The sequence below is a fragment of the Gasterosteus aculeatus genome, chromosome 16, assembly GCF_964276395.1.
Source record: "Gasterosteus aculeatus chromosome 16, fGasAcu3.hap1.1, whole genome shotgun sequence".
NCBI lineage: Eukaryota > Metazoa > Chordata > Actinopteri > Perciformes > Gasterosteidae > Gasterosteus > Gasterosteus aculeatus.
In genome coordinates, this window is record NC_135704.1 from 4,213,090 (window position 1) to 4,240,462 (window position 27,373).

The window sequence follows — 27,373 nt, forward strand, 5'->3', positions numbered from 1 at the left end:
TCTCGATCCATGTTTGCGTTAGAGAGTGTTTATTTTCCCACATCCCGATACGGCTTTTGGCTTCAAATTCAGTTTTCTCTCTTCGCCCGCTCGTACAAATAGGTCCTAATTAAAGTGCTTGGGCTTCCATAAACTGCTCTTTGAAGCTCTACCTCTTGATGGATCTCGCTCTCTCAACGCAGCGGGCTCTGATGGCTAATTAGCCACTCAAAGGAGAAGGCAAAAAGAGCCTCTTTATTCAGCTAATTTGCTGATGCGGCTGTGTACACGGCAGATGTGTGCGTGTGTGTGTGTGTGCATGTGTGTGTGTGTGTGTTTGTGTGTGTGTGTGCGTGTAGTGTGTTTTGTGTGTGTGTGTGTGTAGTGTTTGTAGGAGTGAGAAGAGCGTAATGACTTTTATCTGATGTGTCTGACTATGCAACGCCTCGCGCGCTCAATATCAAACCGCCTCCTTCATGTCTGAGCAGGCGTGGCGCCGTGGGGAGGAGGTGCTCTGAGGAGGCGCTGTGAGGAGGCGCTGTGGGGAGGAGGAGGCGCTGTGGGGAGGAGGTGCCGTGGGGAGGAGGAGCCGTGGGGAGGAGGAGGCGCCGTGGGGAGGAGGCGCGCTCGGCGCTCCCTTACAGACTGAGACGCCTGCGAGGAGGCCGGCTGAGCCACGTTGACCTGCAGCCGCTCATCCTGACCTCACACCTCCTCATCGGAGTCGTTTCCAGTCTCAGTTCTGTAAACGATGCACGAGAAGTGATGCTGCCTCTAGTTCTTTGAAGGCCTCATTCCTTCAGCGGCAGATCATTTCATGATGAATAAGAAGGAAGAGGAGCAGTGACTTCTGCTTTAATGAGGCAGTGAATCCTTGAATCGGTGAACTGATACATGTATTAGGGCAATTGTTAAGTATAAGACATGTATTATGGCAATTATTAAGTATAAGACATGTATTAGGGCAATTGTTAAGTATAAGACATGTATTAGGGCAATTATTAAGTAGAAGACATGTATTAGGGCAATTGTGGGTAAAGGAAATTCATAATTACAGAGCAAGGGGAGGGGCGAAGTTTCTCTGAAATAAATCCCAAATCAAGGTCATAAACTTATTACTTACCTCCAAAGGAATGTGGAAAATAGCTCATCCTGCTGCTCTGAGGCTGCGGTCGGCCGCTGAGCGAGACAGAGGTCCTGAAGGCACATGTACGGGCTTTCTTTCATATTCTCCCTGTTTTCAGCCACGAAGTAAATAAAGACTGAAAGTAGAAATGAACAACTTTAACCGCGGACGTCTGGATTAACATGCATGATGTTTGCCCTCGTTGACACTGTCAAATTGAAATAATTGCCTTAATACGCCCGAATCTAGTGAACTCTTGCGTGGTGATGAATCTAACAGACATTACTAAACAAAGGCAAATGTTGATTTGCTTTTAAAAACCACGAGCATTAATGTGACACGATACAGGCGTCTCTTCTTCCCACTCAGCCAGCAGGAGTTTTTGCCTGACGTCGATGTTCCAGTTCCTCCCAAACGCTGCTGGATGGGCTTACAGTTTTTTTCGATTGCTAAACGACAGTGAGCACAACTGGAACTACATGTGCAAAACTCTAACTACAGTCTGCACAGCAGCAGCTCATGTGGACCAAACTCTAGTTCATTTTTCATTGCTTGAACACAGTTTTCAAAACTCTACACACTTATCCCATGACTTTAACCACAACCTGCACAACACTGTGGATTTACAGCACTTTGTTCAAATGCTAACACACTGCTGTCAAAACTGTGAACCACACATTCAAAACGGAATAGATTTCAGCCTTGTGCCTTTCAAACACTGCTGATTGCAATTTCAGCTGAAAGGCTAAGCAGGTGTCTTGTTTTAGACTTGTTAGTGAACACACACAAAATATATATATATACACAGGTAAAGCTCAGAAAGACTAATTTTGGAAATGGAACAAGGAAGACGGGTTCGTGGAGGGAGAAGGGTGGCAGGGAGAGGGCGGGTTTGTGGAGGGAGACAAAGAAGACAAAGAGCTGTTATTTCAGATGAAATAAGGGCTACACTTATAGACCATGTCGTGAACCATGGTCTCTCATTGAGAGAGGCAGGGTTGAGGGTGCAACCCAATCTGCAAAGATCCACAGTGGCATCTGTAATGCGAATTTTCCATCATACAAACAGGTGAGAGTTACATCCTTATAGTAAATGAAAACATTACAGGAATTTATTTTGTATTGCAATTATGGAATATTTACACAAATATAATATTTTTACAATAGGACCCAAAGGCTGCCCCCAACAGGAGGAAGAGCAAAAATATTTTCAGATGCGCAGGAAAATGCTATTGTTGACATGGTTGTTGTCAACAATGCAATAAAACTGCGGGAGATTCAAGATAGAGTGCTGGCTGATAATGATATATTTGAAAATGTTAATTCTGTCAGCACAACAACTATTGCTCGAGTCCTACAGAAACACCAAGTTACAATGAAACAGTTATACACTGTACTGTTCGAGAGGAACAGTGAACGGGTAAAAGAGCAAAGATACCAATATGTCCAGGTAAGACGTCTGAGGTTACATACACAGCTATTACTGTAAAAATATTTACAGTAAAAAAACCACTAGCATTACTACAGTTACGTAAACTGTGCACTTACTGTTTTTCAGAGAGTAATGGAGGTGGAAGCACTGGAAACACCACATTCATTTGTATTTATCGATGAAGCTGGATTTAACCTTGCCAAAACACGGCGCAGAGGAAGGAATGTTATAGGTCAAAGGGCCACTGTGGAGGTTCCAGGCCAAAGGGGGGGAAATATAACCATGTGTGCTGCAATGGCCAATGATGGTTTGCTTCTCAACACACCACTCATTGGCTCATACAACACAGAAAGGCTTATAGCTTTCCTAGAACAGCTCTATGCTCAGCTAGTGCCAGCAGAACAGGGGGAGCCAGTAAGAAACCCCCAAGTTTTTGTCATAGTTTGCAATAACGTTGCTTTTCACCACTCTGCAGCTGTCACAGATTGGTTTGCAGCACATTGCAGATTTATAGTTTTGTACCTGCCTGCATATTCACCCTTCCTCAACCCAATAGAGGAGTTTTTCTCTGCCTGGAGGTGGAAAGTGTTTGATCACCACCCACATGACCAAATGTCTCTTTTGGAAGCCATGCGTGCCGGATGTGAGGCCACAAGTCCAGAGGACTGCCAGGGATGGATAAGGCACTCCAGAAGGTTCTTCCCCAGGTGCATGGCAAGAGAGAACATTAGATGTGATGTTGACGAAAACCTGTGGCCTGATGCTAGAGAGAGGCAGGATTAGCCCCTCAATTATTTGTTAGAATTAAAGTATGTACTTTTAGTTTCTACCTTTTTTTTCTCATTACTGTAATTCTGTAAATTACAGTACAGACTATTGAAGCAAACTGCTAATTTTCATTTACCTTAAAGAATTGTTATGTTCTAAAAATGTAAATAAAATAAATCATGTGAAAGAATGTCAATCTTTTCATTGAAGAAAATATTACTTTCTATGAAGTCACTGAAATTGTTCAAACTGTAAAGATGAAAATTTAGTATTTTCTGTATTGGTGTTTGATGCTAGTGTTTTTACTCTCAGTGTGTTCTGAGTGACAGTGTGTGTTCTGTCAGTGAGGCTTGTGCACAGTGTTTGCTGCACTGAGCCTGTTTTGAGCCGTGTGTTAAGAGTTGTGTTGCTTGGAATGAGTTTTGCACGTGACGTGAACTGTTTAGCTCAGGTGACTGTTGGTAGTGCAGACTGTAGTTAGAGTTTTGCACATGTGACTCCAGTTGTGCCCACTGACGTTTAGCAATCGAAAAAAACTGTAAGATTGTGGCTCTGAGCGGACCAGCCATGTTGTGACAAAAAGCCGTCCTGCTGGTGGACGGCTGCCATCCTGCAGGCACCAGCCTCCTCGTGCACCCGGCCAGCTGCAGTCGTGAGCCAAAGTCCATCTCGACCCGCGCCCGCCAACAATGCCAGTGGAACCGGGGTTTTGATCGCTGTTCCGCGAATGAAATCGTGCACCCCAAAACGGGACAGCGAGACGACGCTCGCCTCTCCTCCCGGGTCAAAATAGTACCGTCGATTTAGCTGCTGATCAGCTGTGAGTTCCGGTGATGCGGAGAAACGTTCCTCCTGCTGCTGAAAACAGGACGACCTTCACGTTGCTGTGTTTATTTGGCACGGCAAGTACACAAACCAACCCTCTGCTTGGCGACAAACAAAAGCAGAATTCGCCCTGTTGAGCTTTCAAAACCAGTAAAACATGGTGCCTTTTTGACATTTCAATGAACAAAGAAATGATCAATACAAATCAATATTAAGTGCACTCGCTAGTGCAGATCTCCACTGGGGCGAGATGCGTTCACACACCGTCCTCCCTTGTTGATAAAAACGTCACATTAATGGATGTCACGATGTTATTGGTTGGAATTATTTAGCGCTCGCTCATGTAGGAAAACGTCGCTTTTTGTTTGACGAGATAAAATAATAATCATGAGCTTCAGACAAACAATAAGACAACAAAGTCAAACACAGACACACACAGACGAAACACAACAGTAAATGCATTTAGTGTGCCACTCACAGCGGGCATAAGGACCCCACGTTGCTGTGTGTGTGTGTGTGTGTGTGTGTGTGTGTGTGTGTGTGTGTGTGTGTGTGCAGTGCGCTCAGACCTGGGGGGTCCGAATGAAAAAAAAGGCAGACGGGGGCTTCGATAAAACAGGTTAATGGAGACGAGAGCAGATGGAAGAACGAGGCGACATCGCTGGGATTTCTCAGACTTTCGACTTGACAGATTAATCCAGACTCAATCCAGGGCCGCAAAACATACGTATAGATTTGGCAATAATTCAATTCATCAGTGAATTGTGTTTAAATTAACAAAGCAATCGTGTGGTTAAAGGTTTTGAATGAGACACAATCTGTAAAGAAAATGGAGATGAAGAGATTCACGGCTCTGAGAAACCTGCCTTTAAAGACACGTTTTAGAGCACTACTCGGGTAATCTATAAATTATTATTATTATTATTATGAATGCTGAACATCCCTTTGTGGGGATCGAAGGGGGAGACGAGCGGGACGCGAGGTGGAAGCCATCACGCCGCTTTAACCAGCGAGCGAGTCGTAACTACAGCGCACGCAGCTAATTAAAAAAAAACAGCGGTGCTCAAGAGACAAAGGACGGCGATCAGCCAATGAGAGCGAGAAGAGGCGCAGAGCTTTTATTGCTCACACACACACACACACACACACACACACACACACACACACACACACACACACACACACAGGGAGCATCACCTCCAACCTCCAGCCTCAGCCAATGAAATTTTAATCAACAGTCTCTGATGGAGGAGAGCACTCAGACTCTCCTGCTGTGTCAATGCTCTCTCCATCTTCTCTATTCTCTCCATCTTTCGGGGCTCGTGAGGAGCCTCCTCCCTCCTCCTCCTCCTTTCCCTTCATTGCACACGTTTCACTTCCTCCTTCCTCGTTGACAAAGCAATAGGTTGGTCGCTCCTCTTTTCGCTGCTTCTCGTTCACGTCTTTCCCGTCGCTTCTCCTCCTCAGGTGTCTCAGAGCGCTTCGTCGGCTCGGTGAACTCTAGAAACTTCTGATCAGAACTACTGATCTGAAAGTTAAACAGTCAAATCCAGCTGATAATGGTTGGAATTGACGGTGATTAACGGTAATTACATTTCTCCCACTGTGTGGAGAATAAGAAACAGCAGTCGAATGAAAAACAAGCCTCTCGCCTGATTTAAGATTATGGAAGGAAACTTTCAGTGGAGCTTCTCAATCTGACTGTCACGAGTTTCTTTTGTTTTACGTCACATCAGCATGTTGTCACGTTACATGAGCAACACAATCCATAATCCTCCATCCACTACACACGGCACATGTTACACACGTCTCGCGTGTTTTCTTTTGCATTTTGCCTCTAAATCTTAAGTCAACAATGAGTCCCGTTGACACATTGGGAAGCCCAAATATTACAGCTGCAGCTCAGTATTTGTGCACTTTTCTGCTTGAGGAAAAACATTTTGGCGAAAGCTTCAAAAAATGTGTCCGTGAACTTGACTTGATGGGTCTTCTTTTCTTTGTCCTCCAAAGACAAAATGTTACGGCGGAGACATTTCCCAGAAGACACTCACTCACCCTCTCACTCGCTCTCTTTCAATCACACACACTCCATCTTTACTGTCCACGGTTATTAAGTACAAGGACATCAAATTAATTAACAGCTTAATCGCTCACACACACACACACACACACACACTCTCGGACAAAACAGGTACAGCATTTTAGTTTGAGGAATAATTTAATACTGCTTAAAGGTTTCTGTCTGTCTCCGTCTCTCTGTCTGTGTCTGCGGGTCATTCGTTATGTGGGACGGCCTGTCCTCCACCATGAGGCATTTGTCCAATCCAGAAAAAATGATGGGCTGGCTGTCCACACATCACATCTAGACAGTGCACGCAGATATGTGTAAACACACAAACACACCCGCACACGTCTGACCTTGAATGCAGCCCGGACACGAGTCCTTCTATAAAAGCTTTAGTCTACTTTTTATGTGCAACGATTTACGTCATTTTGCCATGTTTGAATAGTCTAATGTGATCAAATGAATCCACTCATACGTTCTGGTGTCTCGTCTCAGTATTCCGCTGCAATGACTTTATTTCCCCGCAGGGATCATAAAAACTCGGCCTCATCTCATTTAAAAATAAAGCGTGCGAACACGTCGCAAAAGTGTTTTTCTTCTCATGTAAATTTCTATCAGCCAAAGTGCATCTGGGATCGTTGAAGCCCCGAGTGCTTTTAACCACCTTCATTCATGCCACCTGGTTTGAGAGCCACCGAGTGACACCGAGTGTAAAGGCTCGACTTCAGGAGAACCATCGACCCCAAACTTAAATACCAGTGAAGGAGAAAGGTGAAGAGACTCTTCTGCCAAGTGGTTCGGTTAAGAGCTTCACACTGATTAAAGGACAAAGAAGGATGAGAACATAAACTGCCTGACGCTCAGCTCGGATGATCCGCATCTCATGAAACTAGCCTGTAATCGACCAACTGAACCCAATCAAACTCATTTCCTCAGTGAACCAATCAACCACGGTGTATTTCCTGAGATTTAATACCTGGTTTTGTTGCCTGATTCTAGTAGTTTTGTCATCACAACTACATTAACTTCATGGAAAAACTGCTTTGCTGGCCCGTCACATATTGCGTAGTAAAAGCTGTTTGTATCTACTGAGGCTCGGTTTCATAATAAAACATGATAAAGTGAACACACTGGTTGCTGAATGCTTGTGAGAATGTGCCTCTTGGTGGAGCTCTTTTCATATCGTACGCCATAAAAACATGCAATTTCATTCATTTATGTAACCGTAAAAATAGTTGAAACTCGTTGTTTGACGAATCTTTCACTTTCCAAACCTTGACGCAGAAGCATATTTGAAGCCTGAAGCCACAAAACATCACTTTAACAACATCATGGAAGCAAACGACTCGAAGACGTGGGAAAGCAGTGCTACCATCGCCGCTGGGAATAAACACGTCCGTGCTGCTCTCTGGTACACGTTAGCTGCACACGCTAGCTGCATGCTAAAGGCCCAGCCAGAAACCACAGCAGCGTAGCGTGACGTTAGCGTTCGTCAGCGCTGCACGGTGAGATGAGGGTTGGAGAGGTGGAGCGTGTGGAGCAAAGAGCAGCATTTGCACGACTCAGAGAACGCGCTTTGCTGCCGATGATCGAACACATTTCAGGTTCCTCTTGATCTTTTGGCAGGTCTGATATTGATGAGACAACACGGGAGACATCAGGGGACCGTTTCTGACTACCGTCGCCTTCCCACCACAAAAACACAAGCGTTCATCACTACTTTGGATTCTGTGATGGTCTTTTGAATCCTTAATCTGTCTGTTCCGACTGGATGTAAAGACCAACTCCACGTATGGCTACTTCAACCTTCAACATCACATTTCATCCGCAGGTGTCACAACTGATGAGACAAAGGACTCACTAAAGTGTTAATGTGCTAATCAGTCAATCCACATGTTTTTTTTCCCCAAAGAGTCTTTTTCTAGCTGAGGTCTCAAATCTCCTTCTTCCTTTTCCTCCAACACAATGAAAGCAGCAATCTGTCTGAAACGCCGTGACCACGAGAGACTGCATAAGGTCTCGCGAACAAGCGTTAATGTGTGAAAAGCAAACTCTCTGATCAAAAATGAACTGGTTTGATTTGTAATGGGTGGATTTGCTGGCTGAAGTCAATGTGAAGCTTTCGCGTGGTTCAACTGCACTGACCTGTGAGAGAATGGAAAACCCGAGTCAGAAATGATGAAAGATTGTATATTAGCCGTCTCAGGTTTCAATTTCATGTAACCCTGCTCAACCGAAGAGTCAAAGCACGGTCCACATTCAAAGCGCAGACAGCCTTTGATGGGGGAGATGAATTCCATTGACTTCAAAGTATTCGCTAAATGCACAGTTAGAAACCAGGCACACGTTGGGTGACTGCATCCACAGGCTTCCACATATTTGAGGTTCAGCTGGATTTCCGCTTTATACTCTCTTGAATTCAACACTCTGGCGACAAAGGTTTCAGACTGTTTTCAACATACAGCCCCCCCCCTCCCACTAGGGCTACACCCACCTGGCTATGGGGGCCTTCTGGCTCATGTCTAAATTGCTGTTGGGTCGGATCGTGGTACTTTAACGTCCCCTCCCCAAATGAACGGTTTGTAACACAGATCCTTTCTGAAGCGTCTGCAGCTGCGATCAGAGGCGACCAGCTGAGAAACAAACCACAGTTCAATTAAACCGCATTCAGCAATACAGGTCATAAAACTGAAGCCATTACAAGAAGCGACGTTCTGGGACTAGATTCCGTTCTAGGCTTTGGGATGGAGGCGCCTTTCAATCGAGCGTCGAGAGGGAACAGGCTGTAACTTTTTTGGCAGTAATTTCTCTTTTAATCCCAATACACCTTCTGCTGATGCTGAAGACCATCAAGACGCTTCCGGATGTCTCGCTGACACCTGCCTGCTCAGTCTCTGAGCACCAATGAACTGAATCATAAAGGAGGCAGTAAAATGTTCTATGTGACCGCAGTGAAGGCATCAGCATCCCTGTTCCACCGCATCACGTCTTTCCCTGATATTATCACTCTAACCATAACCAAATTCAAGCCTCAAGCTCAAACCTGACTCATACAACCAACAAACGCATTGAGTTCTTGCTAACCAGAGGCAGAGTACGATGGATCCGGCCTGAAAAGCAGCAGGGTTCGTCATCCCGCCGTCGGTGGGCCGGACACAAGCCGTACTTTGTCATATTCACAATGGAAATTGACAAAAACAATGGATTGGTCCAAATTAGGAGGGGCGGGTCACGTGGCCCCTCAATACTATATTTTCAGGTCTGACATTTCAATCTGTGCTGTGTGGGCCTGAGAGGGCCAGGCTGGTCCACACCACGGCCAATAAATACAACTACCCACATCCAAAATGAAAAAGTAATGACCGGAGTCTCGGACTGGAGCAAATCGGCCGTTCAGAAGTCTTTACGGTGGCGAGTCTGCTTCCGAGAACCCTGATGGATCCCTTTGAACGCTTTGCAGAAACAGTTTCTGCCCGCTTCATTTCATGTCAACAAGAACGAAGGTCAAGAATAAAATGGGTTGTTTTACTTGAATTGGCTAACCTCACCTGTATAGGTGTGATCGTCTCCCAGAGCTCTCTGGGGTAAATGTGGAAATTTATCATGTTGAAAGGACATTCTGACAAAGCTGCAGTCAGCTGTGTAAAAGAGGCTGAAGGGAAGGTCCCATAGAGAGCGTCTTCCTTCATAGGAACAAACTTTATCATTTAGTCTGACACACTGACGTTCCCAGTTGAGTATTTTAACTGGTATCACTCTTTTGTTCCAAATGTCCAGTTACTCACGCGTGCCCTCTAGTATCTTACATATATGATGATGTTTGATTGACACAATTTATTGTGTCGACGTTCAGTTTGTCTACATGCTGATCAGTAAAGACACAATCACAAGTAGTAGGACAATATTGACAACAACAGGCGTAACTGTCTAAAGCCAATAAGCTCATATATCTCTCACACACACACACACACACTAACCTCCCCTATCAGCCCTCCCTGCTCTCTTTCTCTTCCTAATTGACCATGAAAGTACCCCATAAATTGAGTTACTGCATTGTGCCTGTCTAGTCATATAAAAGTGCTTTAATGGTTTCGCTAGGAGCTCTGTTGGGAACATTAGGCAGAACTCTCCACATTCATTAGCCCATTAGCCTGTTTCAATATTGACATAGTCTCATTTGTCCCCTCCCCGGCCTGTCAGGGGCCGAGACACTCTGGGACCAGGTCTGAAATGTGCCAGCTGGCTCTGCTTTGGCACGGAACAATCGGCGCTTCTGCACCGTTTGCTAAATCATTCACTCCATCGCTTTGTTCTTGGAGTGGAGTGTTGGTGGAAACCAAACCAGCCATCTCTCGTTTGCTGCGGCCGGTAGTTTGATACCATGATAATATAAACCAACGATGGTTATCTATAATCATCTGAAGGTTTTAGATGCATTTTATTGCCTAAATGTCACCAATACTTCCATTGATCCAGCAACAGACAAACCGACATGATGGGAAGATAAATGTTTCGCCCGTTTTACCTGCCTACCAGGTACATTTGATCAAGCTATCACAAGCTGGCTGAATTAATTGGTGTAGACAGATTTGTGGTATTTTCCCTGCAATAAACAGATACAACAATCCCAAAACAACGACTCTATATTGCTGATTTGTAGTCTGAATTCATGATTTGTCAGGTCTTTGAACAAGACAACATGAACTTTTCAAATGCATGTTTATAAGAGTTTGGCTCCGTCGGTGCAAGATTGACTTTGACTGACATTGAGGCTGCTGCATCAACATTCAAATAACATCACTCGCAGCTTTTCTCACTCACTGTTGAAATATTTAAACGCGACACTGATTTTTCACTCGACTCAATTCACAACTATTTTCTATTACAGAAGTGAAGCTTATTTCCGAAAGAATATTCAGAATCCCAAACAGCATGTTTGGGTTTGACTGTTTAAAACTAAGAACAAATAACGGCTCATCCTCTAATGAGAGCCGATATGAACAGTGGCATGTTGAACTCCATTAAAGCTGCATTACTGAACTGTAAAATGTCCTCACATACTAAAAGTCAAAGCTCTTGAGAACATTATATTTCCAGAGGATGATATATGTTACAGTACATGATATGAAGTATCCACCAGCCTCACGTAGACACACAGCACTGAACCCAACCAACCCGCTGAAGTACAACATTATGTTAATGCTGAGACATGAGCCTGCAATTCTGCCAACTAGCCAGGAGAGGAGATGTGTGTGCGCGTGTGTGTGTGTGTGTGTGTGTGGGTGTGTGTGTGTGCGGGTGTGCGCACACACGCGCACGCCCACAATCTTCACACTCAAGTCTTCCATCCAAATCCACAGGGGGGTTTCTGGCTTTATTTAGGAGTATGAAAGACTCACCGCGGCGTGCGCATGGCAGCTGGTCCAATCATGATAAGTATGCAAATTGAACATTTGATTACTGTTACACCCGTGTCTCGTGCAGCGAGGTGAGTTCCAGCTCGGAATCAGCGTCTGTCAGCAGGTAGCCCGCTTTCCATCCTTTAAATCCAGGAAAATGCTGATATTACTGCTGCATTTTCTACAGCGTGGGACGATATGACGACCCCTCTGTAGCCGTGTGTGTGTGTGTGTGTGTGTGAGGGATGAAGTAGAAGCCTGTTTAAGGTCAGTCAAGCTGTGTCGAGCATGGCCTTTACAGCCCCTCCCCTCCCCGCCCACACACACACACACACACACACACACACTCCGCAGGGCGGTCCGCATTGCGTGACCGAGTTCACGGACATTTTTTTTGAAGTGTGGTGTCGGTGTCACGCACAAGAAGTGAAAGCATCAGTCTTTGCCAACCGAGACCTGCAGATGCTGTCAGAGGACAAGGAGCAGTGTAACAGTGTAAGGAGCAGTGTAACCATCATGCTGTGGACCCCCCCCCCCCCCCCCCCCTGCTGCTCCAAGACATGCTGACTTTGTGGAGGCCGGATTCAGGTATATAAGCTATTGATGCCATTGGTGCAACACTCTCCGGAAGCAGGACGAACTGCTTTATAAATGAATCTGAAGACGACCAACATCAAAGTGATCAGTGTGTGATTACTACACAATGTTATAATGCGGTGTTTAATCACAAACACGAGGACACTCTTCAGGTCTCACCTCACTGGGTTGTAAACTTTAATACATTCTCACGTCGCGTGTACGGTCCATCGTGCTCGGTCTGGTTACAAGGCAGTGTTTCACAATAACAGTCCGTGTGACTCACGGAACTAAACAATAGTTCCTACTTATAGTTCCTATTGTTACATCCTTTCTCTTTTCAGAGTTAGAGCTGTTATCTCAACATTTGACTGTGACCAACAAGCACGATTATAATACTGACACTGACTATTGCTAAATTATAAACAATTCAATATGCTCATCTATAAAACCTTCTCTCAGCAACTGCTGAACATAGCTTATAACTAACTAAAAACACAGCATCACCAATTTCACAGTGAGATAACACTCAACCATTCGCTACAAACATGAAATGTGCAAATGATCACAACAATATCAAATAAACCATAACTTTTGCGCTTGTACACTTTTCACGTGTCAGGTGCATGTAAACATCAGCATTCATCTGCATGATACCACACAGTCCTTATATCGACGTGGCTGCACCACTGTACGCCCGGCTCTGGTCGTGACAGGGGTGTCTCCGCCACCAGTGTCTCTGGGTGTATGTTCTGTTGCTACACCGTGGGGGACAGGAACAGACTCTGCAGGTTCCTGTCTCACAGCCTGTGGCTGACTGGGAATGCTGATCTCCATATCGAGAGGGTCACTAAAGGTCACACCAGGTGCACGCCTGAGGTGTCTGCGATTTCTCCTAATGACACTTCCAGATTGCAACTGAACCTCATAGGACCTCCCATCAACTGGCTTCAGCACCCTGCCTAGTCTCCAGACAGCGTTGGGTGGGAGTGGCTGTATCCTCACACAGTCACCCGTGGCAAGTGTGTCCAAGTCTCTAGCTGATCTGTTGTAATATGTACCCTGACGTTGCTGCCTGTTCTTCAGCTTCTGGCTGACCTGAACGACTTCTGGCCTGAGCAGGGTTGCTTTCGTTGGCAGCAGTGTTTTGGTACGGCGACTGAGTAGTCGCTGTGCTGGGCTACTATCCAGGCCCTGTGACGGTGTGTTGCGGTGGTCCAGAATTGCAAGATAAGGATCCTGTCCAGCTGCTTTGGCTTTCATGAGAAGTCTCTTTGCCGTCTTGACAGCTGATTCTGCTTTGCCATTGCTCTGTGGGTAGCCAGGTGACGAGGTCACATGCTGAAATCCCCACAGTTCGCAGAATTTTTGGAAGTCCTGGGACGCGTATTGTGGGCCGTTGTCTGACATCACTGAATCCGGAATGCCTTGGCAGGCAAAATGAGCTTTCAGTTTCTTTATCACTGTGGTGGATTTGGTATCTATCAGGTAGTCTATTTCCCAAAAGTTCGACCAATAATCCACAGTGATGAGATAGTTCTTGTTGTCAAACACAAACAGATCTGTGCCCACCTTCGCCCATGGCCTGCTTGGAACCTCATGTGACATCAATGTTTCTTTTTGCTGTTTATTGTCCATTGACCTGCAGATATCACACTTGGCTATATACGTCTTAATCTGGTCGTTCATGCCCAGCCAGTAGACACACTCTCTAGCTCTACGTAGGCATCCTTCAACACCCAGATGCGATGAGTGTAATCGACCAGTGATGTCTGATCTCAGCTTGTCAGGAATTACGGCACGCTCACCCCTGAAGACTATTCCATCTTGGTGGCTTAATTCTCCTTGTAATGAGAAGTAAGGCCTGATTTCACTCGGTACTTGTGATTTGTCCTTGGGCCATCTCTGGCTCATTGTTTTAATGAGAAGCTGCAATGTGGTGTCTTTTTCTGTGGCAGACCTTATGTCATGTAGTCTGTCTGAGGAGATCGGTAAGTGTTGCACCATGTTGACAGTCTCCAGCTCAGCTTCCACCGGTGTACTCTCAGGAAGATAGGCTCTGCTGAGAGTGTCTGCCAGTAACATGTCTCTTCCAGGCACATAAATGACATCCAAGTCATATTTTTGTATGCGCAGCATCATGCTTTGCAGCCTTTTGGGTGCACTCAGCAGGGGTTTGCGTACAATGGTTTCTAACGGCTTATGATCACTCTGTACAGTGACTTTGCGGCCATATGTGTATTGGTGGAATTTCTCCATGCTGAAAACCACTGCTAAAAACTCTTTTTCTATTTGGGCATAGCGCCCCTCAGTTTGTGTAAGTGCCCTGCTTGCGAAAGCGACTGGCTTCCCCATCTGCATCAGTGCTGCGCCCAAACCTGTGTCTGAAGCGTCACACTGTACTGTCAGCTCCTCCTCAGGGTTGTAATATCTCAATACTGGAGCATTCGCAATTGTCTCTTTCAGGTTGAGGAATGCCTCCTCATGTTCTGTTGTCCATGTCCACTCACTGTCCTTGTGTGTCAGGTCTCTCAATACCTTGCATTGGTCTGAGAGGTGTGGGCAAAACTTGGTGAGGTAATTAACCATACCTATCAGCCTCTGCACTGCTTTTACATCCGTCGGTGCTGGCATCTGCCCGATAGCACGCACTTTTTCAGGATCCGCTTTGAGTCCATCTGTCGTCAAGCGGTGTCCAATGTATGTGGTCTCCTTCTGTCGCAGTCTGAATTTTTCTGCATTCAATTTTATGTTCTTTTCCCTGCATCTGTCGAGAAACTGTTTCAGTTTTTCATCGTGATCCCGTTCCGCTTCCTCTTGTGTCTCCCCCTGTCCTGTGATCAGGATGTCATCCGCTATAATGTACAGACCAGGTACATTATCCAGCGCTTGTGTCAGCTTTCTCTGGAATATTTCAGGGGCCGGACTTATCCCCATCGGCATCCTCCGCCATCTGTACCTTCCAAATGGAGTGGCAAACGTTGTCAAATAGCTGGACTCCTCCTCCAGCTGTACATGCCAGAATCCACTCTTGACATCACACACTGTGAACACTTTAGCTTTTGACAAATCTGGTAAGATGTCCTCGATGGTTGGAAGTGGAAAGTGACTGCGTTTTAGTGCTTTGTTCAAGGGTTTGGGATCAATACAGACCCTTGGCTTGCCATTCTGTTTCTGTACTACCACCATAGCACTGATCCAGTCTGTGCTGCATTCTACAGGAGTGATTATCCCTCTGTGTTGCAGGTCTCTAAGCTCTTCCTTCAGTGGTTTCATCAGGGCCACTGGAACCCGTCTCTTTGGCAGCTGCACCGGCTTCACTGTGCTGTCCACCTCCATCTTGTATTTTCCTCCAAGGCAGCCATCTCCAGTGAACACGTCAGCATACCTTGTTTTGATTTGTTCCATCGTCCACCCTGTTGTCGGTTTTCCTGTTGTGATTATACTGTCCATTGCCATGATATTCTCATGGTGCACTTTAATCAGTTTCATCGCCTCACTGGCTTTCCGACCCAGCAGAGGCACTGCACCGTCTGTGTTCACCACTTGGAACTCCAAGCGATATAGTTTGTGATTTCTTGGATTCCTTATTTTAATCTTACATTTCCCCATTGGCTTCAGCTTGCTTTTGTTGTACATAACTAGTACACTTTTAGTGTGTTCCAGCTCGGTGTCTGGATTCAGCAGGTTAATGGGGATGATGTTGCAACTAGCACCACAGTCTATTTGGAATTTGACCATGTCTTTGCCTAGTAGCATACCAGCATAGAGAAGCTGACTGTCCTCTTTAACAGTTTTATCTTTCACATCCTGTTCTCTCTCTGGGTCTTCATCTTTGCCCAAGTCCGTCTCCACTGCATCCACTATCTCAGTGTCTGTCACAGTGATACATGTTATATCAACATATTCATCACTCACATATTCTGTTGCTATTGTACTCACATTTTTCTTCCTCCTTTGGTCTGGTTTCGCTTTACATTTGGCTGCAAAGTGGTTCTCTCTGCCACACTTTGCACACTTCTTTCCGAACGCCGGACATTTCTGTTTGGTCCTTTCGTGTGTTCTTCCGCAGAATTTACACTCCACTGTGTTGTTGCCTTTCCACTGGTACTGTGCCCCTTGCACAGCATGCACCTCTTCAACCATCGGCCCGGTGATGGTTTTAACGTTCTCCTTGGAGAGCTCTGCTGCTCTGCACAGTTGTAAACATGTGTCCAGTGTCAAGTTTTTCTCCCGCAGCAGCCTTTCTCTCATGATCGTGTTGTTACCACCACACACAATCCTATCACGAATGAGCGAGTCTCTCAAAGTCCCAAAGTTGCATGTTTTGGCCAGCAGTCTCAGTTCTGTGACATAACTGTCTATATTTTCACTGGCGCCCTGATTTCTCGTGAAGAAACAATAGCGTTCGACGATCTCGTTCACACTGGGGTTGCAATGATCATCAAACTTTGTGACGATGTCCTCTATCCTCCATGCATCCCTAGCTGTGTCGCCCATCAGGGTATCCAAAAGTTCTCTGCCACTCTCGCCGACAAGATAGCTGAACAGTTTTACCTTCTGTTTATCATCAGCTTCAGCCATTGTTAGATCCAGATACAGGACAAACTCATCCCTCCAATTCTTCCATGTTTTAGAGAGGTTGCTGGAGCCCAAACACAACGTCTGTGGCGGCTTAAGTCCCTCCATGGAATCACACGGCAGTCGCGCGCTAGCGGCTCAACCTAGCAGCAGTTAACACTCTTCAGACCGGAGTAAACCAGTACGTACTCAGACCGAGTCCTCTCCCGCTGCCACCATGTTATAATGCGGTGTTTAATCACAAACACGAGGACACTCTTCAGGTCTCACCTCACTGGGTTGTAAACTTTAATACATTCTCACGTCGCGTGTACGGTCCATCGTGCTCGGTCTGGTTACAAGGCAGTGTTTCACAATAACAGTCCGTGTGACTCACAGAACTAAACAATAGTTCCTACTTATAGTTCCTATTGTTACACACAACACCTACCGGACATTCTCATATGAAGTCTAGAATTTAAGTAACGGCAATTTTTTTTGACATTTTAAAATAACAGCGGTTGCTACAAATTACGGCTAAAAAAAATGTCAAAAGAGGCGTCACATTTAAGGCATCACGTAAGGTTGGAATCAAGAACAAATACTGAATAGCGCTGACCAATCAAGCTGCAGCACGCTTTACTTGCAGGGAACAAAAAAAGAGCAGGAGCTGATTTGCCAAAAAGCGATCTGGGAACTCGACGGCTATGATGGTGATTTAAACTTATCTTTCAAACTGGCTTCTCGTGAATGAAGCTGTTCGCACACGTCGTCTCTCAAACGGCCGTCTCACATCGTCACGAGGGTCAAATCCATGCAGACTTAAAAACACAAAGTTTCTTTTGATAGTGGCGCTACAGGAAAGATCCCAATATGGAAAGCCTTCAACCTCGGGGGTCAAAATAGTCTGATAAGGAGGACCACGAATGTTCACAGCATCTTCCGGGGGTCGATGGTATTGCCGCCAAAGGGCCAAATTGAAATGTTGCCTCAAACAGCAGCGCTTTGCCCAGTCAATGCGCAATAAGATCAACCCTTTCTAACCCATAGTGACATATAAATAAATACATCACGTTAAGAAAATAACTCCCTGATCCCCCCCACAGGGGCAGAGCGCTCATTAGCCCACACAGCAGTCGCCCTGGTGAGCCGGCGTTCAGCGGCCATTTCTCATCCCGTTAAATGAGGTTATTGTTGGCGACGATCGTTTAGCTTTAAATGGCGGCGACCCTGAACAACAAGCTTGATTTTTATCACCCACACATCAGTCTGAGCGCAAACAGACACCGCAAGCTGTTAAATGATGTTCTGCATGATGATGGTGTTTATATATGATGTCAGTGCCCTGGTGCTGTGTGTGTGTGTGTGTGTGTGTGTGTGTGTGTGAAGACAGACTGCACAGCACACATGCTGACTTTCACCCCCTGATGTATTCATGGTATATTGCTGACAGCCTGCAGTCTGAAGAATACATTCATTTAATGATTGCTGGGTTCATGTGTGTGTGTGTGTGTGTGTGTCAGCAGTAGTGTGCAAACAGCCGCCCCGCTGCTCGCTGAGCCGGTGGATCCGTGCGTGGAGGTCACAGCACCAAAAACTTGACAGACTTTCGCCATCATATATTTTATTGAGAACAGATGGAGCAGATTAAATTGAACACACACGGCAGATAGACATATTAGAATAATAATATCACATCTGTTTACCTTCCAGCGCGGGTTTGACCCGACTGATTTGAATGATTCATGATGTCAATTAATGGAAGTGAGACTCTACGTCTCCTAAAGAGTGTCCTTAGCAGCCTGGAACGGTGCACAACAATAAATTATAAAAGAATAAAAAAATAAAAATGTAAGAATTAGAAGATATCTGTTCAAATGAAAACAACACTACAGATTGTGTTGGCACGGAATGAACAAATCCCAGAGGGTGTTGGAGGTGTGTCTCTATGGATACAGAGGACACATTTCTAGGTGATACGCTGTTAACTGTGTTTTAATGGAATAGACATCAGATATACAGCGCTGTACCCACTCTGCATACACAGATCAGTTCACACATTTATTGACACTTACTTCCCCTTTTCATTATCCGTGGAGAGCCAGACCCTCGAACGGGAACGTGTGAAACATCATTTGAGTAAACGAGTGAACCGGCGACACTAAAAAGGTTTATTTGACGTTTAGAATCAGTCTAAAAATATAGTAGAATGTCGGATGTATGAAGGCATTTCTGCACTTCACTCTGTACTGTCAGTTACCAAAGCATAAAAGAAACGGTGCTATAAAAAGACATCAACAACAACAATGGTCTTTGTAGGCCGTCCTGACGATGCATTATCCTTAAAAAAGAAAATAAGAACAAAGCATCAAAAACTCTGAATGACCCGAGAACGGAGAAAATAAATAAATTACAGAAGATATAAAGACATCTCCTGCTTACATCAATGACATTTGGTTTCAATTCAGTTCCTTTAGAAGTGTTCCAGACGACGTGTGTGTGTGTGTGTGTGTGTGTGTGTAATCTAATCAGGATATGGAGATTACCATTAAATCGTCCGGCACGGATTACACTCCCTTTCACCGAGCCGATTCAAAGGCCGCACTTCTAAACGGGGGTTAACAGCTTGTTATAAGACGCTGGATTGTGTGTGTGTGTGTGTGTGTGTGTGTGTGTGCGTGCGTGCACCATGTGCCAAGCTAATCTTCATTGCTCGGAGCGATGAGAGGACCAAAGGAAAGCAGCCGGCAAGGCGAACAACGGCAGACGTGACGAGAGGCGGGAGGAGATGGAGTAGAACAACAAACACACACACACACACACACACAGACACTCACAGCGCACACAAAGAGGATCGTCACCTTTCCCCCCGTGCAAGGTCACTTTGCTGCCGTGCACTGTGTGTGTGTGCGGCCTCTGTCTGCAGCCCGTCTGCCGGCTCGCACCACAGACGGCGTCTTTGATGTTCGGGGGAAACCGATGAGTGAACACAGGGTCCAGGATGATGTTCAGGTAAAAACGCATTTCAGGCCTTTGATCCAAATCAAGTTGATTTTCAGAATGAAAAAACAAACAGAAGGAAATGATGAGTGGATGTGAGTGTTCTCTCTCTCATGTGAGGAGAACATTGGACCTGACTGAAGCCCTGATTAGCAGAACGTGTAAAACAAACATTACAACTCAGTACTGAACTGATATTTGTGAAAATGATCGTATATGAAAGTCTCAACCAGTTGCATCTTTTGTCCTCGCAACAGATCAGAAGTACGCACAAATACCATTTAAGGGTCTCCTCTGCAGACTCACGTCCACAGCCGTTGATTCTTGCACACAGCTGTGCTCTCAGCTTTGTGGGAGGAGCGATCCAGATGTGACGTCCCGATGACAATACGATAACATGCAATGGATCCGGCCCTCATCTGGATGCTTGATTAGCACATTTTCTGCGGCGGAACCTCGACACTGTCCTCCGCTGAGAAGCGTGATCCTCACGTGACCCGATGCGTGATCCTCACGTGACCCGATGCGTGATCCTCTCCGCTGTGGTTCCCACTGAGATAACAAAGAGACTTTGCAGAGGACCTGGCGATTAGTATCGGAGGCGGAGAGTCAACAACACTGCTGTCCGGCAGATGATGTTTGGAGAAGTGTTTACAGAAGCAAAGGCAAGCAGAGCACGAGAGAGAGAGAGATTTAAACCAACACACGAGCCGTAGAGTAGAGACGTAGAGACGTAGAGACATAGTAGAGGCGTAGAGACGTAGTAGAGACGTAGTATAGAGATGTAGAGACGTAGTAGAGGCGTCTCGGCTTTCGGCCCCGCTGGAAAGTCAGAGTGGATGGATTCTAAAAGCGAGGCCACATCTCGCCGTGAGCCACCACAAGTGTCAGCGACGACCTTTCTGGAGGCGGAACAAAAGGCAAAACCGTCACTTATTCCTTATTAGGACCGATACAGGAGATCATTCCTGCCCAGTGCGATAACACTTTACAATAAATCATCCCTGGCTAAATAATGACAATAACAACCCTGTACTGCTGTGATGTTGCTGCTCTTCCTCTTCTCCGTTTACAAATTATTATTATTGTCTCTTTTGGAAGGTTATTCTTTTGTTTCAGTTTTAGTTTATTTAATTTAATAATTTAATATTTCTCTTATTATATTGTATATAATGTGTATCTTTTTATTCTATTTTCTTCCCTGTACATGCTGCTGTGATACCAAAATTTCCCTCTTGAGGGATCAATAAAGTATCTATCCATCTATCTTATTCGGTTTGGGAAGATTTAACCACTTTATGCAAAGCGGCCTCTTATTTTCACTCCAGCAAACCACATCTGTGCGCACATCTGTGTGCTGAGTCCAGTGCAGGGCTTCATGAGACAACATCACCTGGCAGACACATGCTGCTTCCAGAGAGGCTCACAAACTCCATCTGAACTCCTCTTTCACTGTTGCATGTCCATAAAACATGAAGGTGAAAAATGCGCTGATAGCGAATCTTTCTGTTGAGCTGCTCTTCATAATAAGAAGACGGCGGATCTTCCTACTGAAAGAATACTGATGAGGTTTTTTTTCAGACGAGGTCATTGATTTTTTTTGCAGGAAACTAAAAACATTTAGTGTTTACTACTTTGTGAGGGCGAGAGCGGGCGACGGAGGGGGGGGGTAGTCGCTGCGGGCGGATGCGCACTCGTCGAAGCGGATTTTATTTATTTATTAATTTATTGAATTCCAGACTGACCCCCCACTTTGGTATCGGACTGCGAAAACGTTGGACATGTTCTAAGAACCCCACAAAAGGTATTTTGTGTCACGTTGCTCTCCGCTGATATACAAATTATAGTTGAATAGATTAAAAAATACCAGGTCCTTTGTCAAGTGGCTTAAATATATAACATTACCTGGGGACTATCTGGCTAACCCCTAACCATACCCCCCCTCGTACCAAGTCCTCTCCCTAATATTGAATGATTTATGTTATGGAGACTTACATGTAGTCCCCACAATGTGAGTAACACACACACACACACACACACACACACACTGATCATAAATAAATGCAAAACGAGTGAGGTCATCACTTAGACACACACGCACTCCCAACTGCCTTTGTTTCACGTGCACACAGAGTCACGCATGCTCACACAGGAGAATGACCTCATCCCTCACATTGTCCCTCCTCCACCCCATCACCACACACACACACACACACACACACACACACACACACACACACACACACACACACACACACACACACACACACACACACACACGCACACAGAGAGGGTCAACCCATTAAGACAGAGCAGCAGCTGATCCCTCCATTTATGTTCCACTCCTTTAAATTCATTCATGTCCGTGTCTGTAATGAACTACATATAAATAAAAAATGGGCTTAAATCATATGCGGATTATTAAAGTAGTCATTATGTTCCATGCGGTGACATTCAATCACCAATACGATTTCAAGCTGTCCCAGGAATTCGAGTACCTGTGTACATTTCATGGAGTTGTTTTGGATCAACATGAGCTGTAAAACTGCACAAAGAGCAGCGAACCATCTTAATCCCACTGAGTCATTTCAACTGTTCAGACAACTGCGTAAAAAAACCTTCAAAAAGAACCTGACGACATAAATTAAGTTTTCCTGTTCCCTTCCTAAGTGTCTCCAGAAGGAAACTGAATTACAGAAGTTGTGTTTCATGGTAAACGAATCTGCTGAATCTGCTTTTTAGCTCCTTTGGCCCTTTATCAGTGACAGGCATCATTTCACAAGGAGGGCTTTCGATTGTGTATTGTTCTGTGTAACCGCCTTGGGACTTAATAATGGGACTTTACTGGATAAAGGATTAAGAAGAATACAAACAAGAAGCTTTATGCTGCTTCATATCGGTTTAATCACACACACACACACACACACACACACACACACACACACAAGCCATCTAAAAGGGTTCAGACCGCAAAGAGGAGAACATTTGTGTCTCATCCGTTTTCTTAGAAACCACTAATGTGAGTTCACAGACTCTTAAAGGAAAGCAGCATGAAGTCTCTGTAACTGGTTGTTGCGTCATGAGGCTCCACTGCTCTTTATTCCTCAGCGATGCTTAACATGGTGATGCGTATGCTAGAGAGTCACTAACCGTCAATATGGTTAACAAACATTTTAAACAGGAAGTATGCGTATGAAGAGAGTAGCCTTCACTATTTGCTCAGGCTCTACGCCTAAGATGGAGTCAGTGTGGACATGGAGTGCGTGTGTGTGTGTGTGTGTGACTCCAGGGAGGCCTCTGCTGTCACACCTTTTCTTTTTTAAACACCAGGGTCTCTCCCTCCGTCTCTCCTCTTTATCTCCTGAGGTCTTTGTATTTTGAGGAAGCAACTGATCTCATTGGCCTTTCTGGAAAGCAAAGCTGGTGACGCATGAGTCATACATGATTGTGTGTGTGTGTGCTGTGTGTGCGTGCGTTGCCACACAGGCATTCTCTGAATTGGAAAGTTGTCTTGGGGGTGAAAGAGAAACACCCTCTTTCTCCACTTTGCTGTGTCCTGCAGTTCACCCTTAAATAATTCAAATATATCGCCTCTGCCCTCGATGCACACGCACACACACACACACACACACACACGCACGCACGCACGCACACGCATGTCATCTCCACGAATGGCATCAAAGTGAAGTTTGCTTTTCATCCAGCAGGAAACCGGAGGCCACGTCAACATCCAACGTGCACGAATCTGAAGATGCATCTTTTTGTCTTTGCTCTGGAATTCCCGTCTCGTCTCTCTGCAGCTTTTGTAACTTGGACTGGGGGACAATCAACACACTCATTTCAAAAAATAATGCAAAGATGTCCACGCTCAAAGGTGGCTGGAAAAAAAAAAGTCACCCAGAGGACAAAGACTGTTCAAAAGACACTTTTCAGGCCTGCCGGGATGTAGCGACTAGTAGTAGTAGTACAGTAGGAGTACTGCTAGTAGTAGTAATGTTAGTAGTAGGGGTTGGGGCCTTGAATACACAGACCTCGGACCTTTAACTGCAATCCATGCAGCCTGTATCCCACCTCATCGAGCCCACCCGGGGGCCGACTTTGACTGTGCAATCAATGATATCATTTCTGGTTTTACACTTCTCCACCAACGACGTATCAAAAACAAGCGAGTTGCCTCGGGGGCCTCGATGCAGCCGCGGCCTCAGTTAAGAGGTTGCATTTATGACCCCCCCCACCCCCACCTCCCCGATCTCATCACTGGCTTTTATTTGTGCAATCATCTAGCCATAAACATGTCAGAGAGATACAGTGCGTTAATAACAACACGTGTATCGTGTGATCAGCCGCCCTGCCGGGGCGAGAGGGCCGAGCAAGATGCAGCTTTTACTCTCTACGCTTCCAAGTTAACATTTAGTTAAACGGAGTTTTGGATCGACGGCGGCATCGGGGCGACTGGAATCCTTACTTGAGAAGGTCGTGGAGGAGTTTCTCTCCTCGTGTACCAGCTGCTCCACCAAGCGAAAACCACCGAGAAACAACGTTGTGATCGAGCCATCACACGCCGCCTTTCTCTGCTTTGTCTCTTTGTTCCTGTCTGCGTACAAGTACGTATGTACGTGCACACACACACACACACACTGCAGCACTTGTCCATTCCCTCAGGTATTGCTGACAACATTGTGGATTAAAATAGCTGACGACCCACATATCCCAGTATAGCAGGCAGGGCACTGCTGGGCCAGACGCCGCCACACACACTAGTCCACATACAGCTGTGCACAGCTGGCCTCATTTTTAAATACTTGCATAACATGCAGTTGTCGCAAACGTTTTGAAATAGTGACTTGATGAGCCACCATTTGAATATTAAATAGTAATCAATATGGGCTTGTGTATCGGGGAATAGGAAATGAAGGATAGAAGGAAATATTTCAGAGTGATAGTAATTGGATAGGAGGGGTTTCTTTCTCTTCAGTAAGACATCATGAAGAAAAACTAAATGATCCGATGAGGAATGTTCTAGTTCCAAAGTCGGATCATTAGAAGCTGCAGCAGGAAACACATTAGAGGAAACGACATGATGATTTAGACTCCGTTAGTGACTCAGACATTTAACGTTGCACAGCAGCTGCTTTTCATTTTCCGTTTGATATCCAGCGATCGGATCAGGTGGATCCAGCCAATGAGAGCCAGAGGAAAACGCCGAAGAGAGAACGCGACACTGGCGAGAACGCTACGCGTGTGAGGGCTTTGATGGGAAGACAGTTGGAGGAGGTGCGAGCTCGTGTTGAACACTTCAAACACATGCAACGACGTCAAAGACGGCTGGAGAAAGGCCACGAGGTTGAATGTGGACACCATGTGGTACGCACTCTCGTGTCCTTAGTTACAACCAAAAGTCCCCTGTAGAAGTTGTCTTACATGGCCATGCCCTCATCGTGCTTGTCCGAAGACTTTAAAACAGAAATTACAGCCACCATAATCTGATGTTGACTATATTCACTGAGGTAATAAATCAGGTGAGAAGTCTGATAGACGTCTATGCAATCTGACTTGAACAGTCGCCCCCTGCTGGCCGTGAGAAAGAATGCAAGTTCAAGTCACTTTTAGAGCACAAAAGGTTGTCGCCTGGCGTGAGGTCATTGGTTGTCGTGTGTATGCGTCCTTGTGCATCAAGACAGGGAGCCAGACAAAAGCTCTAAAGTGGAAACTTCCTTCTAAAAGTGCGGATAAGAGTTTTGTCTCTACAAACCTCCTTTAGCGCAAGTCGCTGTATTTCTACCTCCGTCTCCCTGAGACAAAGAACTGCGTTGGCAGACTCGTAAAGAAAAACAGGACAAATTCCCAAGGTCATCCGCCTCCACTGCATGTGACCCATTTACTGTGTTCCCACTCGGCACACACACACACACGCACACTACCCAAGCATGCATAAAGACCCAATGGATGCTGACACGCCCCATCCTTGTTGCAACTATGTCTCTCAAGACAACACAAACGCACACACACGGACACACAGAAACACACATCCCAAATGAAGCAGTTCAGCGGGACCTGGTTTTATGAAGACGCACTTTGACTGGCCGAGACTTTCAGAGGTCTTCTATAGCTTTTACACAATATGATTCCATGTATAAAAAGTAAAGTGGACGAGAAAGCAGGCTATGCTTTTTACCTTTCATCAAGTGGGACAATCCCGAAAAAGATTCTGGCAAACAACATGCACTATTGTTTGGCTCCCATGCCAAAGAAATGTCATGAGCTCCCTTTAAAGGCAGGTCCTGTGCTCGGCTTTGATGCTACGCCTTGGGGAACAATCTGAGAGGACACACAATTACACAATTACAATGTTAAGTTACAAGGGCACGCTGGTCTTATTCAAACTGCATGCGGAGAGGTGGTGGTGAACGTATCGGGATCAAAATACAAAGGGCTCAACTTACTTTAAACTATCTCAAGAGCAAAATGAAATGTCGACAAATGTGTGTGTGTGTGTGTGTGTGTGTGTGTGTGTGTGTGTGCGCATCCTGAATGCTGTTCTGTGCCAAGCTAGCACACATACATGCACATCCTCTGCCACTGTCAACATCCTTTGCACACTACGAATGATGTCATTACCAAAACACACACACACACACACAGACACACACACACACACACACACACACACACACACACGCGCGCGCGTGCTGTACTGGTGGCTGTTGGTGCAGCACAGGACCTGAGAACTAAAGAGACAGGAAGAGAGCGTATTTAGGACCAGATGTGCAGATATTAGACTCTTTGCCAAAGACTGAAAGTCTGCAAATTGAAATATGAATCAATGTTTATCAACTAAAACTAAACCCTATACGGATTTTCAGCATCATGGAAAGAATACAGTTCATTTCAATGGTGGGGGTTATTTTCACAACTTCTTCCTCAGGTATACTCTTTACTTTGGGGTAATTCTTAGGCTTTTGTATGTGCGCATGGACAAAAGGTTTGCAGGGAGGAGAAAGCCAGAGACAGCGAGTGAGCGCTGGGTGAGCTGAGGATGAGGACGAGGGGGGGTTGGTTGGAGGGATGCCAGGTCACCAGGCTTCATCCCTGAGCCAATTGGTCCGCAAACACTGGCTCAGCAGGATGTAGGGACACACAAACGCACACAACACAACGCAACGCACCTGAGTGTGTGTGTGTGTGTGTGTGTGTCAACACAGCTCAGCCTGTGATCTCCAGGAGGATTCCTCTTCATAAGAAAGAATGAAATCAAACACTGTCCTGTTGTGAAATAACTTCCACTGAAGTGTGTTTGACCACTAAATCCAGTGTCACGAGAGAAAAGAGGGCAGTTAGAAATGAAGTGAAAACTGTACCGAAGACAAATACAGCAACACTTTAATCTTCCTGTAATCCTCATAGTTTGGTCCTCTTGTCTCCAACGCGTGCAAGTTAGACATGATGAATATGTTTGTACACACTGCTAACCTGTTGGAGACACACGGCTCTTCCCTTTTCCCCAAAGTATTATATTTTCAACTCAATAAAATACAAGGAAATAAAATACATTATTTGGGTCAAGGTTAAAAAACTGTCAACCTGAGAGATAAACGGACATTTTGAAAACGTGATCACAAATGCAAGTAATTCCACGACAATGT

At 45.4% G+C, this 27,373-nt stretch overlaps 1 protein-coding gene and 1 long non-coding RNA gene across 2 annotated transcripts in view; one reads left to right on the plus strand and one right to left on the minus strand.

Moving 5' to 3' along the window:
* Window positions 1–27,373, minus strand: part of klf7b (Kruppel like factor 7b) — a 60,696-nt gene that overhangs the window by 26,402 nt on the left and 6,921 nt on the right. The window lies entirely within an intron of this gene.
* LOC144388795 (uncharacterized) lies at window positions 1,540–3,495 on the plus strand. Its single transcript, XR_013453042.1, has 2 exons — window positions 1,540–2,555; window positions 2,664–3,495. It is a non-coding gene; the product is annotated as an uncharacterized LOC144388795 (long non-coding RNA).